Source organism: Diabrotica undecimpunctata, chromosome 4 (assembly GCF_040954645.1).
Source record: "Diabrotica undecimpunctata isolate CICGRU chromosome 4, icDiaUnde3, whole genome shotgun sequence".
NCBI lineage: Eukaryota > Metazoa > Arthropoda > Insecta > Coleoptera > Chrysomelidae > Diabrotica > Diabrotica undecimpunctata.
This window is the reverse complement of record NC_092806.1, coordinates 99,020,941-99,039,944: the sequence shown is the minus strand read 5'-3', so window position 1 is coordinate 99,039,944 and position 19,004 is coordinate 99,020,941. Positions and strand designations below refer to the sequence as shown.

General features: G+C 31.4%; 1 protein-coding gene across 1 annotated transcript in view; it reads left to right on the top strand.

Moving 5' to 3' along the window:
• Nucleotides 1–3,472: 3,472 nt before the first annotated feature.
• The window catches only part of LOC140438326 (beta-1,4-glucuronyltransferase 1-like), a 72,715-nt gene continuing 57,183 nt past the window's right edge, over nt 3,473–19,004 (top strand). Inside the window, exon 1 of the mRNA XM_072528008.1 lies at nt 3,473–3,609. The gene's annotated coding sequence lies outside the window, so the exon portion shown is untranslated. The remainder of the gene's footprint in view (nt 3,610–19,004) is intronic.

Sequence of the window (19,004 nt, the reverse complement as noted above, 5' to 3'; positions counted from 1 at the left end):
ATAATGTATCTTTAATATTTTTTATCCCAAATACAAGTATCTTAAAAAGCAAAAAAGTTAAGTGCAACTTTGTACCACATATGTGGCATAAGTGGCGCCCTCTATTAGTTAAATCAAAGTGTGCATCAAATTATAATTTCTCATATTTAAAAGCACCCAGTTGTAAATTTTTATGCATAAATGTTTACAAACATGAAAGTTATCGCGAAAAATAAAATTTTAATTTTGCACTTTAACACCCTGTATCTTTCTTAATATCAACATTTTATTAAAGCAATTTGGCTTAAATCGTAATATTTTAAAGTGTAGAATCTACTGTTTCTTTTTGTACAATTACTTAAGGACCACCCTGTATATATATATGTATATATATATATATATATATATATATATATATATATATATATATATATATATATATATATATATGTATATATATTGTTATGATTGTTTATTTAGACTTTAATCTTAGTTTATTGAGCCAAAAAAAAATATAACTTATTTATTTATATTGATATCTTAAAATTTTATTTCGATGGATTTTTTTATTTATTTTTTTTTTATTTATTTTTCTTTGGTTGGGAAAGAAGAAACATAACAAATCCCCGCCTTTGCATATGATAAAAATTACTGAATTATGCAGGGATTTTTCTCTATGCAAAAACAATACCAGTATTTTATTCATAATATTTGTAAACATCGTTGATATTATAATTTCCCCTAATTTTGTCTGATTCTATGTGCTTCAACTCATAACTATTTATCCCATTCTCATTGTTTACTATGTACGGACCCTCAAAAGAATGTTCGTACTTTTTTGCCACTCTGTTTTCCTTATTTATTAAAGTTTAGTGTTCTTTTAACATCAGACGCACCTCATTTTCTTTTTCTTCTCCACATATCAATTTTCTTTCTTTTTCCTCAGATTCTTGACACATATTTATCGCACATTTTTCCTCCTCTTTTTCATCAATCTCTTCCTTAAATACCACTGTTTTAATCATATCCTTTTCATTTTCCTTTGTTGACACTATTTCTTCTTCTTCTTTGGGGCTCATCCCGTCTTTTGAGGAATCTCCGGTATTGACTTCCTTTATCCTTTTCTTAAGTTTTCTTCCTTTTCTTCTTTGTCCTTGCTTCGTTGCCAAATTCATTTCCACTGTTTGTTCTTTTTCCGACTTATCAATTTTCTTTTTCCCATGTTCATTTTTCTGTTCTCCTTCTTTTTCTTCTGTTAGTTTCATCGTATTATTTTTGAAATCTATGACTACATGTTTTTCTGCCAGTTCGTCCACTCCTACAATCATGTCATGTGACATGTTTGGCATTATTACACATTGTAGTGCATACATTTTCTCATCCAAACGTACCCTCAATCGTATTCCTTCATTTATCGTTGCCAATGTCCGTTTATTTGCACCCACCAAATTTACCCTTGGTATTTTGTAAATTAAATTTGTCAAACTCACTTCTTCTATTAATTTTCTGTTTACCAATGTTATTTCTAAACCGGTATCTATCAAAATTTTGATTGGTCTATTTTTTATGAAACCATCTACAAATTTTAAATTAAATCCTCTTCTTTCCTCATTATTTCCTGCTAATTTAATGAATTCCTTCGGGTGACAAAAAATTCCTGCCTGGTTTTTTTGGTTTTAGTGGGTGCTTTCGTGAAAAACCGTGTGTTGTTCTTCCGTATTTCTTCTTTCATCGCTGTGTCTTTTATTCTCATTTTCCTCTATTTGTGTATGATTTACCTCTCTTCTGTTTTCTTTTGGTCTGTCATATCCGTTCCTGTTTCCACGATATTCCTGTTCATTTCGTCTATTGTAATTTCTGTTTTCGGGATATGCGCGTGTGTTATTTCTGTTGTGATTTTCTCGATATCTGTCCTCATTCCATAGCCGATTTTTGAAATCATCATTTCCTCTTCTGTTTTCCCTGTTTTTGTTTTCCCTCCTGGGAATAAATTCTCGTCTAGTGTAATCCCTCCTAAAATTTTGTCCTCTCTCTCTGTATTCCTGAGTTTCTCGGTGTCTGTAATTTTCTTGTGACCTTCTTGCTCTTTTTTCCTGTATCCGTGATGCCCTTATTTGTAGGAATTGGCATAAACTATCGATGTCTTTGTAGTTTTGTAGATTGATTTGATCTTCAATTGTGTCATCAAAGTGTCTTGCAATCAACTCTACTAATTGCTCGGATGAATAATTGTATTGCAGATGTTTTGCGTTATTGTGCATTTGCAATGCGTATGTTTTTTCTGATATACCCATCCTCTCATGGTATTTTCCATTTTGCAATTCCTTGTTTATCTGTAATTGCTCTGTCTTTCCCCAGAAAAAACTCAGAAATTTATTTTCAAATTCTTGCCAATTTTCAAATTCCTCCACTTTGCTGTCGAACCATAGACACGCCTCATCTTTGAGATAACTTCTGATCATTTCCTTAGCTGTCTCAAAGTTTCCCATGTATTGTATCTTCTTCTTTAGATTATTCATGAACGGTACGGGGTGAAGTTTTCTTACATCCCCGCCAAACTGTAATTTTACCTCGCTTGTTCCATGGACGATAACTTATTTTCTCTCTGCTCCTCTTAATTCAATTTCTGCAAAATGTTTTTAATTTGCTTTAATCTCCTTTCTATTTCTTTCCTGTCTTCTTGTAGCGCCATTTCAAATTTTTCTTCTAACTGATCTAATTCCTTTTTCTGGCCAATCTTGATTTCCTTCATCTTATTTTCTACTTTCTTTTCTTGTTCTCCCAATTTATTTTTAATTTCATTAATCTCTTCTATTTGTTGTATCAGTTCTTTCTTTATCCCCTCAACCCATCCTTTAATTTCCTGTTCATAGTTTTCCAAACGCTGCTCCATATTGCTCATTGTTAATAATTTTTCTAACATCCCTGTTTCTTTTCTTTCCTCCATTATTGTAGCATTTCCTTCATTATCCGATCCTTCTCCAACAATTGTTTCTTCTAATCTGTTATCCTCCTTTCTTTCTTGCATTTTGCTTTGACTCCTTGTGGTCGACATGTTCGTTAGATTATTTATCCCTGCCAAATATGTTTGGCAGGATCAAGTAATGTTGCAAAGACGAAAACTTTTCCTCTTATCCCAAATGCAATATCAATCTGCTTTCTTTCTCTATCCGTTTAAATTTTAACTAGAAATACTTTGTACGCCTTACACGTTGGGGGCCATTTGTTATGATTGTTTATTTTGACTTTAATCTTAGTTTATTGAAACAAAAAAAATATAACTTATTTGTTTATATTGATATCTTAAAATTTTATTTCGATGGATTTTTTTATTTATTTTTCTTTGGTTGAGAAAGAAGAAACATAACAATATATAGACATATTACACATGAGTGCATTCTGTTATAAATAAATGTTGTCAAATTTAACTAATCTCTATAAACTAGTATAATTAAGTTAAACAATCTAAGCATGTCTTATCTTTGATAAGAGATTCAGATAAATTATACAGCCTAAATGATTTTTCTTACATTGTCTAGTGTTAAAATTAGATAAAAGTTTGTGATTATTGTGACCTAATATTGTAGTAGTTATTTAAGAAAATACGACTTAGTTGTTCAATTTATGAAAGTAAGTTATTGCGAAACAAATAATTGAAATACTTAACAATTTAATTAAAGTATTCCAAATCTTATCATTTATATCATAATATGTAATCTCTTTTCGATAACTGATGTTTCATCTTGATATGACATATATTTTTAGCAGATTTGTTTGATTGATAGTTAACCTGCGCTACCCGTACAATGATCTGTAAAAAGATCATCAAATAACTTATCAGGAACATTATTTTGTAATAACTAAACTTTTTATCCACTATATTTTATACGTAGTTTCAGAACAGTACTTTTTGCCTCCGGGTTTTTTGAGTAGGACTAAAACTATAAATTGTTTTCATTTATTTATATCTTTTTCCAAATCTTTAAACCATTTTATCTTAATATTATGTTTTTCTAACTTTATTTATAGCTATTTCATCTTAAAAGCAATGAGGATATCTGTTTCATACCCTAAGCTATGTCTTTATACCTAAGCTGAATATAACACCAGGCATATTGTTTTTACCTTTGCAACCGTCTTAGGTGAAACTATCTTTTGCAATTTTTAATATGTTTTGTATATTATAATTTCTTCTTTTACAATAGTAAAAATAATTTACTATAGTTGATAAGCGAAATATAAGCGAAATTTGATCTAACAACAAAGTCAGAAATAATGATGTAATGAATATCAAATCGAATCCTGTCAGCTTTACTTATTTACCTTGTGTTTTAACTACTGAAGTGGACGAGTTTACATAAAAATAAATATATGTTTGGACCTAATTGTCTACTACATATCCTGAAAAGTAAAAATATCAGAAAACAATCTGAAGATCAGACTTGATGGGCTAAACATTCATATAAATTTGCCTCATTTGTGTTGTCTTTTTTTATAAAAAAGAATCCTTGTCCCTTTTTTAAATACTCTTTGTTAGAGATTCTTATTTGTTCTTCGTATTCACGTGCCTTATTAAGTCCCCTTGATATTGGCAATTAATATGGCAAGACTCTCTATTTTGAATTATTCGGAACACTTATTTGACTTTTCATATCCTGGTCACTTATCTTACATTCTTCAACCACGAGGGTTTTCTTCTACCAATTCCTCTGCATCCTTCGATTTTACCAATCAGAATTAGTCGAAGAATATTATACTGTTTCTCCGCATTATATGTCCAAGATATGCTATTCTCCTGGATTTCAGATGCTATCAAGCATCTGACTAGTTGCTTCTGCTCCAGTAAGAACTGATTCATTTTTCTATATTTTAAAAGGCTCTAAGCGGTCAATAGCCGATACTTTCAAGGTTCATGCTTCAATACCATCTTATTTGTTACTCTCACAAAAGAGTTAAAGAACATTAGCTTATGGAAATCAATGCATGCTACTATCAAGGATTAAAAAATAAAGGATAGTATTTCCCTATAAATAAACGTGACAGTCGATCAGTTTTCGTTACATACTAAGTAAATACAGACTTAAATATATACCGAGTGAGATGGGGTTCAACAAGAGTGTATGAGTGATTTTTTTAGTTTGTGGAACACCCATTGATTTCAACTATATATTACAAAGAAACCTGAATAACTTCACTTAACATATTACTCTGGACGATATGCGATAGTTTGTACCTACTGTATCTGTAAAGTAGGGAGGGCGACTTAAGTTCCACAGAACTTGGGCAACAATTGACCCATTGTGCATCATCCCAGGGGGCTGTCGCCCTTAGCTCATTCTCCATCCTGCCATTTCTAGGAAGGTGGGCAAATCACCAGGAGACATCTCGCTTATGTAGCCAGGAGTGGGCTAGAACTCGCCGAACGCGTACTCTCATATTAACGATAACTCCCAGCATTCACATAGGACAAATGCTCTACAGTTTCGTCTTCTCGTTCACACTTCCTACATAGAGGTGTGTCTGCTAGAGTCAGTGTGTGGAGGTGTTTGCTTAGTTGACAATGACCAGTTAAAAAACCAACTGTCAAGTGTAGGTTTTTCCTGGTTATTCCCAAGTACTTCCTTGATGCTGACTTTTCAAGGTTACTTAATGTTACCCTTAAAAGTCTACATCCTTGCCCTTCTTCCAATTTTTTTACAATTTGCGTATGGGAGTGACATTTGACAATTTCCGCGATTGTTGTAGTTGACCAACCAAAAAGATCCCCAGATCCTAAGAGTCTTAGGCCTGCCGCCTTCCTAGCCAATTGGTCAGCAATTCGGTTGCCTTTATTCCTATCGTGTTCTTTAACCCTCCTCAAGATGATGGTATTATCATCCGAAGCTTGAGTTAGTGACTAATGCCACTCCATTACTATCCTTGATATGACACGTGGTCTACTCAAGGTTAGTAGCGCTTATCTGCTATCTGTGCAGGTTAATAAAGTTTTCCCTGCTATACCTTTTTAGGATATCTCTTTTACGGCTGTGGAGATACTAACCAGTTCTGTCTGAATTCATGATTCTTCTTTTCTTGGTAAAGGGATTGTTTTCTTAGGATTTATAGATAGTGAGTGTTTCCTGCACCATGTTTCTATTAGTCGGAGAGCAACTTGTAATATCTCACATAGTGTGTCCTCAAACTTACCGCTTTGCAGGACAGCAATATCGTCTGCATAGGCTATTGTGTAGAACCCGTTGAGTCTGAGTTGGTCAACCAGGGTATCTAGAACTATGTTCCAGAGGAGTGGTGACCTCCTTGTGGACACCCCTCGTAACCATGCCTCTAACAGAAACTCTTCTATATTTATGCTTATTGCTCTATTAGAGAGCATACTGAATATACATTTTCTTACTGCCAGGGAAGCATTCCTGACGTTGAGCTGTTGGGTGATGGTTGGGAATGTGGTTTTATCAAACGCTACCTTAATGTCTATGATTATACCTAGGGTGAATTCTTTATTGTCAAGCGTCAAGTCAATAAAGATATAATGAAAGAAAATAGAAGGAAAAGATAAAGGAGAAAGCGGAAATAATAAAAACAGAAAAATTGTGGTTTCATATTATATCACATATAATGACAAAAAATTAAAAATTCGCCAAGAAATCTTCCAGAATCTATATAGTGTCACATGAGAAAAAAATAATATTTTGATAAAAAAGAAACAACTATAACCCACAGGTTTTAGAGAATCTAATGGATCTGGAAAACGCCAACCACATAGCATTTAATATTGTTTTGAAGCTAGTTTCTTGTAACATTTTAAAGTAATTACTATTTAAATGGGAATAAGCTACAATTAAAGGTTAAAGTACGTTTATTGACGTTTCAAGTTCCACTTCGAAAATCGTTTTTAAAATACAAACATTAGTAAATTAAACAAATTTTGTTTTTTTGCTACTTGGTAAAAAATTCTTCTAATAATTTAATTTTATCTGACTTATTTATATTGACAATTCAGACATACATTATACATTTTAAAATAGACTACTTTAAACTGATATTGCCAATATTGTTGAGTTGCGTTCCTGGGACGGCTTTACTTGTAAGATAGTTCATTCGATTACATGAAATCAACTTTAACTTGAGAATATCCGTCAGAAAAAATCATTGCATGTAATTTGTCTTTAAAAAGATAAACACATGCAATGATGACAGTAAAATTCCCTGTTAGTGATTCCATAGTAAATTATGAGGGAAAATCAAGAAACAACCTCATTATACTATCCCAACGTGGAAGTATTTGGTCGTAAATTTAGTTTACTTTCAATAAACACCAAATTCTGATTTAATATGTTTGTTATTTAAAAAAAAAAACTTAAATTATGTATCCTCTTTATGTTACTGACTTACTGAAACCGGTATTTTCCTTTTAATAACTTCCTCTTTTAATATGGGTAACCAGATCCTACTTCATTCTGCCAAGGAATTTGCGACACAATTGGTCTCATTTAGCATAATTAGAGCCGCTTCTTTAATTGTTTTCTTTTTACCATCCGTTTCTTTTAGGAGTATATTTGAATTATTCCATTGAATTCTATGTTTATTATCCCGTTCGTGTTTATATATTTGAGATATATCAAATTCTCTATTTTTAATATAAGATTGATGTTTACGTATTCTAACAGTTAATGGCCTTGATGTTTCACCTAAATAAAACTGATCGCATTCACAAGGTATTTTATAAATACAATTCTTTGTCCTTTCTTGTTCATTATTATGTTTGATTTTAGACAAAAATGATCATAATGTGTTTGTTGTTTTGAATGTTGTTGAAATGTTTAATTTATTTCCTATCCTTTTAAGTTTTTCTGATAATCTGATGATTAAATGATTTTATGTATGGTATTGTTCCTCGTATTATTTCTTGTGTGTGCTGTAGGATCTCGTTCTAAGTTGTTCTGTTCTATTCGGTTGATTGTTGAAAATTCCTTATTTATAAACGATAAAGGATAATCATTTTTAATAAAACAGATGTTAAAAAATGTTTTTCTTCCAAGAACGAATTTTTATTAGAACAAGCAATTTTGGCTCTATTGTATAACGATTTAATGATTCCCTTTTTAATACTAACATTGTGATTTGATTTAAAATTTAAATGTCTGTTGGTGTGTGTTAGTTTTCTATACATCTGAGTCTCATATACAGTATCGTTCTTAGAGAATAAAACATCCAGGAAAGGTAGTGTGTTATTATATTCCTTTTCCATGGTAAATGTTATTGTCTCTTCTTTGTCGTTTATATCATTCACGAATGTGTCCAACAACTCTGATCCATGAGGCTATATTGAGAATACATCATCTACATATCTCCACCATACTGTGGATTTTAAATTTTGTTCAGAAATAATATTTTTTTTAAAATCTTCCATAAATATATCGGCTATTTTTGTCAAAATCTTTTGTTTATAGAATTCATTATTTAGTTGAAAATATGTATTATTAGTACATAATGTTAATAGCTTCGTTATAGCTGATATGTTTAGTCTTGTTCTAGTTGTCAATGTATCCTCACTCTCTAATTTTGTCTTGACTATATTTAAAGTCTTGTTTAATGGTACATTCGTAAATAAACTATTTATGTCAAAACTTATCAAAGTATTATTTGAATTAAATTAAATATTTGATAATTTATTTAAAAAATGTGTATTTTTTATAAATATGTCATTTTTATTTGCTAATGGTTATATAATATTTAATCAGTTAGTTCCCTACAAGGAGAACTCATGATACTAAAAATGGGTTTCACGATTTTATGAACTTTCGGTACTCCATAAAAATGAGGGGTCTTAATGTAATGAGATGTAATTAATCTTCTCTGATAACTTGTTAAACAATATTTAAACTTGAATAAAGTTTTATATATTGTGTTTCCAAAGGCTTTGTTGGATCCTTTGTTAATTTTGTATAACGTCCGTTTATTATAAGATCTTTAATTCTGTTTTCATATTGAATTTTTATCCACTATCACAGTTGCACTCCCCTTGTCTGCTTGTAGGATAATTATGGAGTTGTCATTTTTTAAAGTTCTTATAGCCTTTAGTTTCTTATCTCAAAATGATAAAAGACTTCTTGGTATTTTTGAGAGAAAAATTCTTAGAAAGATTTTTGGGGCCGTAAATGAAAATAGGCTATGGCGCCGAAGATACAACTTTGAACTATATCAGTTATACACTGATCCAGATATTGTGAAATTCGTTAAAGTGCAGAGACTTAGATGGGCTGGACACATTGCTAGGATCTCAGATCACGAATACACGAAGAGATTAACAATTTCAAAACCAGAGGGCACAAGAAGCAGAGGACGACCACGAATGAGATGGATTGATGATGTGGAAGAAGACCTACAGATTCTAGGGGTTTGAAGATGGAGGGAAGTTGCCAGGAATCGACAGGAGTGGCGACTTCTTTGTGAGCAGGCCAAGATCCACAACGGATTGTCGAGCCACTTATGATGATAGCCTTTAATTCCTTTTTGCTTATGTTTTGTTGAATTTTAATAGCCTTTTCTAATTCATGTTTACATAATACTCTGTATTCTTCCTTTTCGATGGGTTGGTAAACATCGAAATATTTTCTCCACGGAGCTTATTATGTCGTTTTAAAGACGAATTACATGCCATGATTTTTTCTGACGGATATTCTAAAGTTAAAGTTGATTTCGTGTAATCGAATGAACTATCTTACAAGTAAAATCGTCCCAGGAACCCAACTTAACAATATTGGCAATATTATTTTAAAGTCGTCTAAAGAAGAAGAATGTAGTCTACTATAAAAGATTGCTCTGGACATACAACTTTACCATCACAAATTGCACTGAAAATACCACTGTATGTTTTATGTGACATGAGAGGTTGTCAGACCTTGGATCAGATCAACTAGCTTCCTGTCTTTTAAAATACCTTGACAGTTGTCCATACAGTCGAAAAAGTGGTTCTGTATTCGGATTCTTGCCGCGTGCAAAATAAAAATTACATTGTGGCAGGAGTATCTTTATTTGTTTATAGATCAACAACCTTAAATGTAGAACACAAGTGCCTGGAAGTGGTTCATACTAGAATGGAATGTGATGCTGACCATGCGAGAATTGAGCGTGCCAAAAAATCGTCACAAATTGAAATAAGGATACTTCATGACTGGTATCAATTTGTTAGAACTGTCCCTAGTAGAAAGAAATTTCAAGATCCGGCCCTGAATGTCAGGCATGAAAGTCGACTTAATTTTAAGCTCCACAACTTTTATAGTTTTTAATAGAAAAAGTATAAATTTAAATAATTAAAAGTGATATATCAAAGAAGTTTACAGTGATTTGTTAAGTGCCGTAAGTACTTCTTTCCAGTTAATCATAGTTTGATTAGAAATATCACTTTTAAGCATCAATAACATATTCTCATCAATAATTGTAGTTACAAATTAACCAAAAAACTAGTTGTACTCTTATCGATATTCAGCTAATTTGGTAATTACCAGCCGATCAACTAGTTTTAAAATAAACAGAGTCGGACTGTATTTGATTTATTCTATATATAAAATAAAGTCCTGTTAAAATCGCATATAGAGGATTCATCATGTCCGTAATATCAGATGGAAGTTCCAACGTAATTAACTCTGTACCACAACATACCAACACAGTTAAATCATACTCAAAAGTTCTAAGCCAACATACATATCCTAGTCCTGAACAAGCGATTGTTTTCTCTTCAAAGGATGGATTACGCCTACAGGACTACCTCATACCACTTGGAGTACTTATACAGCCCAAAAACATCTTATTTTCTTCAAGGCCGTCCAATAATCGAGTATGCATGCATCTAGCGAGCAAAGAAATTGTGGATAACTTTATGCAGGTATATGATGGTATAATACTAATAAATGATGAACCAGTTCAAGCTAGAAAATATATTACTCCAGCGGATAGGTTAGTTCTATCGAATGTATGCCCCTCAATTCCCCATGATATTCTTATTCACGAATTAGAAAACCTAGGTCTCAAGCCAATGTCATCAATGACCTTTCTTCGTATTAGCTCTACCTTACAGGAATTCAATCATATTTACAGTTTTAGAAGACAAATTTTTATTAACTCTGTTATAAATCCTTTACCAGAATCTTTTTTGATTAATTACGATAACAAATCCTATCGAATTTTCTTATCGCAAGATAATCAGTTATGCTTTAACTGCAAACAGCAAGGACATAATACTAATAATTGTAAAAATCCCACAAACTCTCAACAAACACCCACACCTCAAACTATTTTAACATCGTTAAATACTCCTTCACAAATGGACACCATACAAAAACTTCAATCAGCCATCTACTTCCTTAACAAACAGAACAAATCCTGAACATGTCGAACCAAAAGCATCCTCAGTTACCAATACCATTACACCTCCAGAAAATAAATAAATTTTAGGAAACCTACACAAAAACCCAACAAAAAACCCAAGAAAAGTTCTGATACTGACCTAAACACAATAATTAATGAACATTCACCACCATATATCCTTAATCACGACCAATTTATAGATCTGTTAGAAAATGCACCAGGTTCTCCAAATATTATCACCACTATAACTAATTATACACATGATTTTACTGGAGTACTAGGAATGATTAGTAACTTATATGCTCACATTACAGATAGATCTCTTAAAATCAAATGTACCAAACTTAGAAAAAAAATCACAAAACACCTAAATGAGGAACTGTCTTCTACCGACAACGAAAATGACATTTTAGTTGACACAGGCCCTAAGTCTTAATAAAATTAAAACTTTTTTATAACTAGAAAGTAAAAATGGCGTCGTTTAATTCAATTATTCAGTGGAATATAAACGGATACTATAATAACTTACCGATGTTAAAAATTCTACAATCAGAGTATCTACCAGATATTATTTGTCTTCAAGAAACGAATCTTAAGAGCAACCAAGAATCTTGTTTACATAATTATCAAAGGTTTTTAAAAAATAGAGTAAACCAAAGAATAGCAAGCGGTGGAGTGACAATTCTTGTAAATAACAAATTAACCGCAAGTAGGTTACCCCTACAAACACATTTAGAAGCTGTAGCTATTTCTCTAGAAGGGACCACAAAAATAAATATTTCACGATTTACTTACCCCCAGGACAACCAATTGATAAACAGGACCTTTTTAACCTCGTGAGACAAATACCTTCTCCGCGTATTTTAACAGCTGATTTTAATGCTTACAACAGTATTTGGGGCTCTACATATGACGACAAAAGAGGACTTATTATTAAAGAATTAATAGATCAGTATAACTTATCACTGTTGAATGATGGACGCCCTACAAGATTCAATATACAAACAGGCGAATCAACGCCCTTGGACTTAACGATAGCGGATAATAACTTCTCTGCATTAATGACATGGAACAGATTAGACTACACTTCTAACAGTGATCATTACCCAATAATAATCACCAATAACTTGTTCAAGCCCAAAAATGGAAAGCACGCCCCTAGGTGGAAAACGAAGGAAGCAAATTGGACATTATTTGAAGATATCATAGAAAAACATGTCACAAACTGTAAAATATCCAACAGTATTAACACAGACATCGAAACCTTCTTCAGCATCATATTAAAAGCAGCCGAGGAAACCATTAAGAAAACGGCACCTATTACAAAACATAAACCAGTCCCTTGGTGGAATGAACAATGTAAGACATCGATCTAAGCTTCCAAAAAAGCCTTTAACAAATACAAAAGACATAAAACACTTAACAATAAAATAGAATTTCAAAAACTTAAAGCTAAAGCTCAGTTAGTAGTAAAAACTTCAAAAAGAAATTCGTGGGCTCAATTTATGTCCAGGATAAACAGTAGGACCCCTATGTCTGAAATGTGGAAGAATGTAAAAAAAATATCTGGAACAAAATCACTCAACTAAAGAAAGATAATAAAATAATCACAGATGACCTAGAAATAGCAGAAGAATTTGCTAATACGTATAAAAATAGGTCTAATACAAGCAATTATAATAATAATTTTATCAACTTTAAACAGAACGAAGAATGCAATGTTATTATACCGTTTGTAGATGACACAGATGCTTTAAACACCAAATTTAATATAAATGAATACAAAGATGCATTCAACTCATTTAAAGAGACTAGTGAGGGTCCAGATAACATCCCAATGGTTTTTCTTAAGCATTTACCTGAGAATGCACACAATCATCTTCTTAACATATTTAATATTATTTGGTCAGAACAGAAATTTCCAACAGCATGGAGAGATTCTATTATAATACCTATATTAAAACCAAAATGCCCCAAAACAGATCCTGAGTCTTATAGACCAATTGCGCTAACATGTACAGCATGCAAACTGTTAGAAAAAATGGTCAACCGTCGTCTCCTCTGGACACTTGAAGATCGAAATATTATTATTCCAGAACAAAGTGGTTTCCGACAAAATAGATCAACTCTAGACAATATTATAGACCTAGAAAGCAGTGTACATAAAGCCTTCTCCCTTAATCAAAAATGTATTGGAATATTCTTCGACATTGAAAGAGCCTTTGATACAGCTTGGCGCCACCGTATCATCAGATTACTGTACGATTTAGAAATCAAAGGACATTGCCTTGCATTTATAAAAAAACTTCTTATATAAAAGATATATCCAAGTTAGAGTAAATGGTAATTTGTCGTCAAAAGTGGAATTGGAAAATGGAATTCCTCAGGGATCTGTTATAAGTCCTACGCTATTTATAATTGCCATAAATGATGTTCTACGAAATTTAAAACTTCCACTTAAAGGCCGCTTATATGCTGACGATCTCGTACTATTTGGTCAAAGCAAAAACTTAAACAACCTCTCAAAACTTGCACAGAGTTTCTTTTTAGATATTGACAAATGGTCAAAGGAAACTGGATTTATCTTTTCAACAACTAAAACTAAATATATAGTATTTTCTAAAAACAAAGTCAGTACACCAATCTCATTATATCTATACAACCAATCACTACAACAAAAAGATTCGCTAAAATTGCTAGGAGTTACTTTTGACAGAAAGTTGAATTGGAAAGAACATATCAATAATCTAGCATGTAAATGATACAGAAGATTAAATTTACTAAAAATTCTAGCACACAAGAATTGGGGTTCAGACATGAGTACATTGCTAATTATATACAGAACTATGATACGATCGCAGCTAGACTACGCGGCTATAGCTTACGACTCAGCATCGAAATCAGTACTTAAAAAGCTCGATACTATTCATAACACAGCACTCAGAATATGCCTGGGAGCCTTTTGTACAACACCGATTGAAAGTTTACTTTGCGAAGCAAATGAATTGTCATTAAATGATAGAAGAGCTTACCTTAGTCTAACATATGCAACAAAAATTAAAGATAATGCAAAAAATCCTATCTATAGAAATACTTTTACTGATAATTACCCAAACCTTAATTCAAATCACCGTTCTAATAAACCTTTCTATAAAAGAATAAAAGACCATTTGCATCTGTTTGATATTGTCATACCTGAATGTCTTCCATACACATATGATCATAATCCACCTTGGATTCACAACATACCATCATATAACTTTGAACTTACGTCATTTGATAAAAACGCCACTAATCCTGATCTAATTATTTCCCATTTTAGAAAAATAATTAGTCGTTATAAAAATCATACCCAGATATACACTGATGGTTCAAAATCATCCGAAGGTGTGGGAGCGTCTGTAGTAACTCCAGAGAAGGTCTTTAAATTCAAACTATCTTATGTTAGTACTGTCTATACAGCTGAACTGTATGCTCTCTATCGCGCCATAGAACTAATCAATCTGACAACAAACTCCAAATATATTATCTTAACAGACTCACTTAGTGCCATACAAAGCATCCGACAACTGTATCCAAAAAACCCGCTTTTAAAAAAAATTAAAACAGTCCTTCTTCAGGCTTATATCAATCATAATGAGATAAATTTCATCTGGATCCCATCCCATATAGGAATAAAAGGCAACGAAACTGCTGACCATAGTGCGAAAGACGCGATAGTGAGTGACGTTTCCGAGATCGTAAACACATCAGTATCAACGGATATAAAAGCTTATATAAAAAAATCAATCTTATGTGCGTGGAAAAATAAATGGAATGTGTCGAATTCAAAATTAAAACAAGTGAAACCCAGCATAGAGGCATGGAATGTGTTACCTAAGTCAAGAAGCCAAGAAATAATAGTAACGCGCCTCAGACTCGGACATACTAGGTTAACGCATGATTACTTAATTAAAAAGTGCGAACCGCCGCGATGTGAAACGTGTAATACGACACTAACAATAATGCACCTACTATGTGAATGTCCCCTATACAATCAACAACGAAGCAATAACAAGATACCAGGAACACTTATAGAAGCTCTAGGTGCAGACTGTAACTTTAACAATACTCTGAATTTCTTGAAAGACATTAATAAGTACCACAATATTTAATAAACCAAATTGTATTGAAGTAATTGTACCTAATGTAATCCACTAATTTTTCGCTAATGGCCATTTGGTCGATGCGATTTTCTAAATAAAAAAAAAAGAAATTTCAAGTTATCGAAATGCAGAGGAAACATCAAAAAAAGGAAGACTCGACTTTTTCTGCTGCAATACCTTGATCCAGTGTACCATCCATTTAACCACGAACTCAAGACTCACGAGATCGTAAATAATGGAATTTAATATTTTATTTTTAAATAATAAACGCTGCTTTTTTATATAGATTGATAACAGTGAAGAAAAATAATTTTGCTTATTGTTATTACTCATTTCAAAGATATTTATACGGCAGTTTAAATTTAGATATTCCATAAATTGGTGAATTTTAAATTATTCATAAATTGATTAAAACTAATCATCTTTATTAATTATCAGTTTTAATTTCAGTATAAATTTCTTCTTTTATTATTTTGTAATTATGATATTCACGTATTTTATACACATGAAAATATGTCTATATGACATCTAAGATATTTGCCAAAATATGATATGCTAGTAAAATTCCTTTTAGAATTTTCAAAATTAATGTACACTATCAGTTTAAGCATTATTTTGTTTATTTATATACAAAACTTCCTTAAAATCTAAGAAAATTTGAGCGAGTAAAAAATAAAAACTCATTTCGCTGTACTGAAAACTTCTATTTGACATATCAAATTTTGGCAAATAGCCACAGATATATTCTGTATCACCCCATAATCGAATTTATATTCGAACTAGTATGTCTTTAATTAATTATATTAAATTCTGAACCACTATAAATTAACAAAGTTTTATGATGAAATATCCATTCGTATATTTGCGTTGTGACACATTGAAGGAGTGGCTTAATATCCTTTAAAGAATGAAATGGAATACACCCTTTTACCAACAAAAACAAGAAATCTAAAACAGTTACATTAGTCTATAATATAAAAATAGCTTATGGTTGACAACGAATAAAAGAGAGACAACGTTAAAACATACGTTTGGTCTTTTCTAATATACGCAGTGGATTATTACGTTTTAGAGCGATGCACAATTTTTGAAATAAAATAATATCATCGAAACAAAATAAATAATCTCACAAACAAAGTGTTAGTGTCAATTGCATATAATTTAGTAGTTAATTGTATATTTATTATATTAAAATAATTATGATTGAGACGGCTGAAAATAAATATTTTTTTACTTTAATGCCGTCAAAAAATGTAGAACCAGCTGCAGCAATAACAGCTACCTTAATACCGAAAGTATCAAAGTTTAACTATAACAAAAAATATGCAACCTTTATAAAGGGGCGCCATCGAAACATCGCAAACGCATTTGTCGAAAATTTTCTGCTGAATTTAAGGCAAAATACAAACCATCGTCATTATTGACATTCTACTCAATAGCTTAATCTATGTTAAGAATACACCGACTACGAGCATTTTTAAAAAGAAAATCTGATAGATTTCAAGGAAAAAAGTCTTCCGCACTGACCCGAAAAAAATTAGAACATTTATTAACACAGCTCCTGATACAATTTTTATTTTGCATAAGGTAAACAGATAAAGGCTGGGAATTTAACACACATTACCTCTTTATAGACTACTGACAGGGACATATATTAGTTTGTTCCGGCGGCCAGATTTTAATACCCCACAGAAAAGGGTCATATGTAAATTCTCTCCGGTCATATATTTCTTAGAAAACATAATTTAAAATTGCTTTAGTAGGTACACAATAACTAATAATAAATAGCCAGGGTGAGCGTAAGGAGAGAATGTTGTCCTCATATAGCAGGTACTTTGATATATTTTATTAATAAAATTTTTATTAAATATTTCTCAAACTTTGTAGTTACCTAAATACAAAAATACTTTTTGTTTAATATTTTATAACGATATTATCAATAAAGTATGGTAAAAATAAACGAAAGGTTTGTTCCACCACTTAAGATGGCGATTTTACTATTATTTAGAACGTACTAAGTAATGAAATTAATTCCAATTCGAAGGACCACCCTATACCGTTGGGAAATAAAAACACAAGCATTAAACAATACGTAATTTAATGATTAACTTTTTTACTACAACTAAGTTAAGATCTACCCAAAGTTTTAGCGCAAAGTTTTTATACTAAAACCGCCGATCACTGTCCAATTTACACGAGTCCGCAAAACACCACACGAGAGCACTGTTACAGTTTAAATATGTTACTAATAAAATTGTCACATGAAACAAGGATGTTTTCTTCAGTATTAATATACTCGATTAATAATGAGCGTTTGTGAAACATGTAACCTTTAAACTATAAAGTATATAACAATAACTAGATATACTCAACAATACGCGACAGTCTAAAACTCTTAAACCAGAAATGCGTTGAATTTGATCAAATACTAAACTAATACTGACTAATATGCGAGAGTTAAACACTCTATCAAATACGCGACCAGCTAAGTTGGGATACAATTTGATACTGACTATGTGACTACTTTCAAATTATTACTGCCTTACCTATCAGGGGTCAGGGGAAATTTCTCCGAAATTTCTATTAGGTAGCTAAAATCACTTTTTAAATGATTGCTAACGGGGATTTTATACGTACCAATTTTCAATGGTTAAACACAGCTTTTGAATGCTTTATATTAGCGATTTCTTTGAAACTTCCCCGAAGAAAGTTACCTCCGTAGATTTTATGCTTGACATGGATAAATTGCTTACAGAAATTTATCCATATCATGATGTTAGAGCTTATGTTTCTTGTTCAATATTGGATTGGGTTTTTTCGTGTCAAAAAGTGATATATTTCGTAAAAAATATTGGTAATTAGCATTCTTTCTGAAATTTAATGATAAGAGTGGTGCGAATCTCATTATTATAACTTTCGTTTCAATATAAATGTCTTTAGTCTATCATGGAGATATTTAAAATTAGTGAAATGTTAAACGAAAAGAGCACGACTATGCTAATTATTGACAATTACAACTATTAGTTAAAAGTTTCATAAAATGCTTGCTAATAATATCAAACGTTGGCAAAATTTAGATATATATATATATATATATATATATATATATATATATATATATATATATATATATATATATATATATATATATATATATATATATATATATATATATATATAGCAAAATAAATGCCTTGCTTTAATTTATATTTGATTTAATTTTGTAAAGCTAGAGAATAAAGAGGATGTTTTTACACTTGTATCACTTTGTGTTATATATTTTCGTTTTATCAGCAGAAATTATTTTGGTAATTTTTAAAAACAGAATTTATATTAAAATAGCTAACAAAATTCCTAAATCAGATAAATGGAAGAAAAATTAAGTAGATATAGTCTTCTTCTTCGTGTGCCATAACAGAATTATCCGACGTTGGCGATCACCATTGCAAAGGCTTCTCGATCTTCTGCAATATGGAATAAAGAATATGAATATGAATAAACAAGAGTATAAGA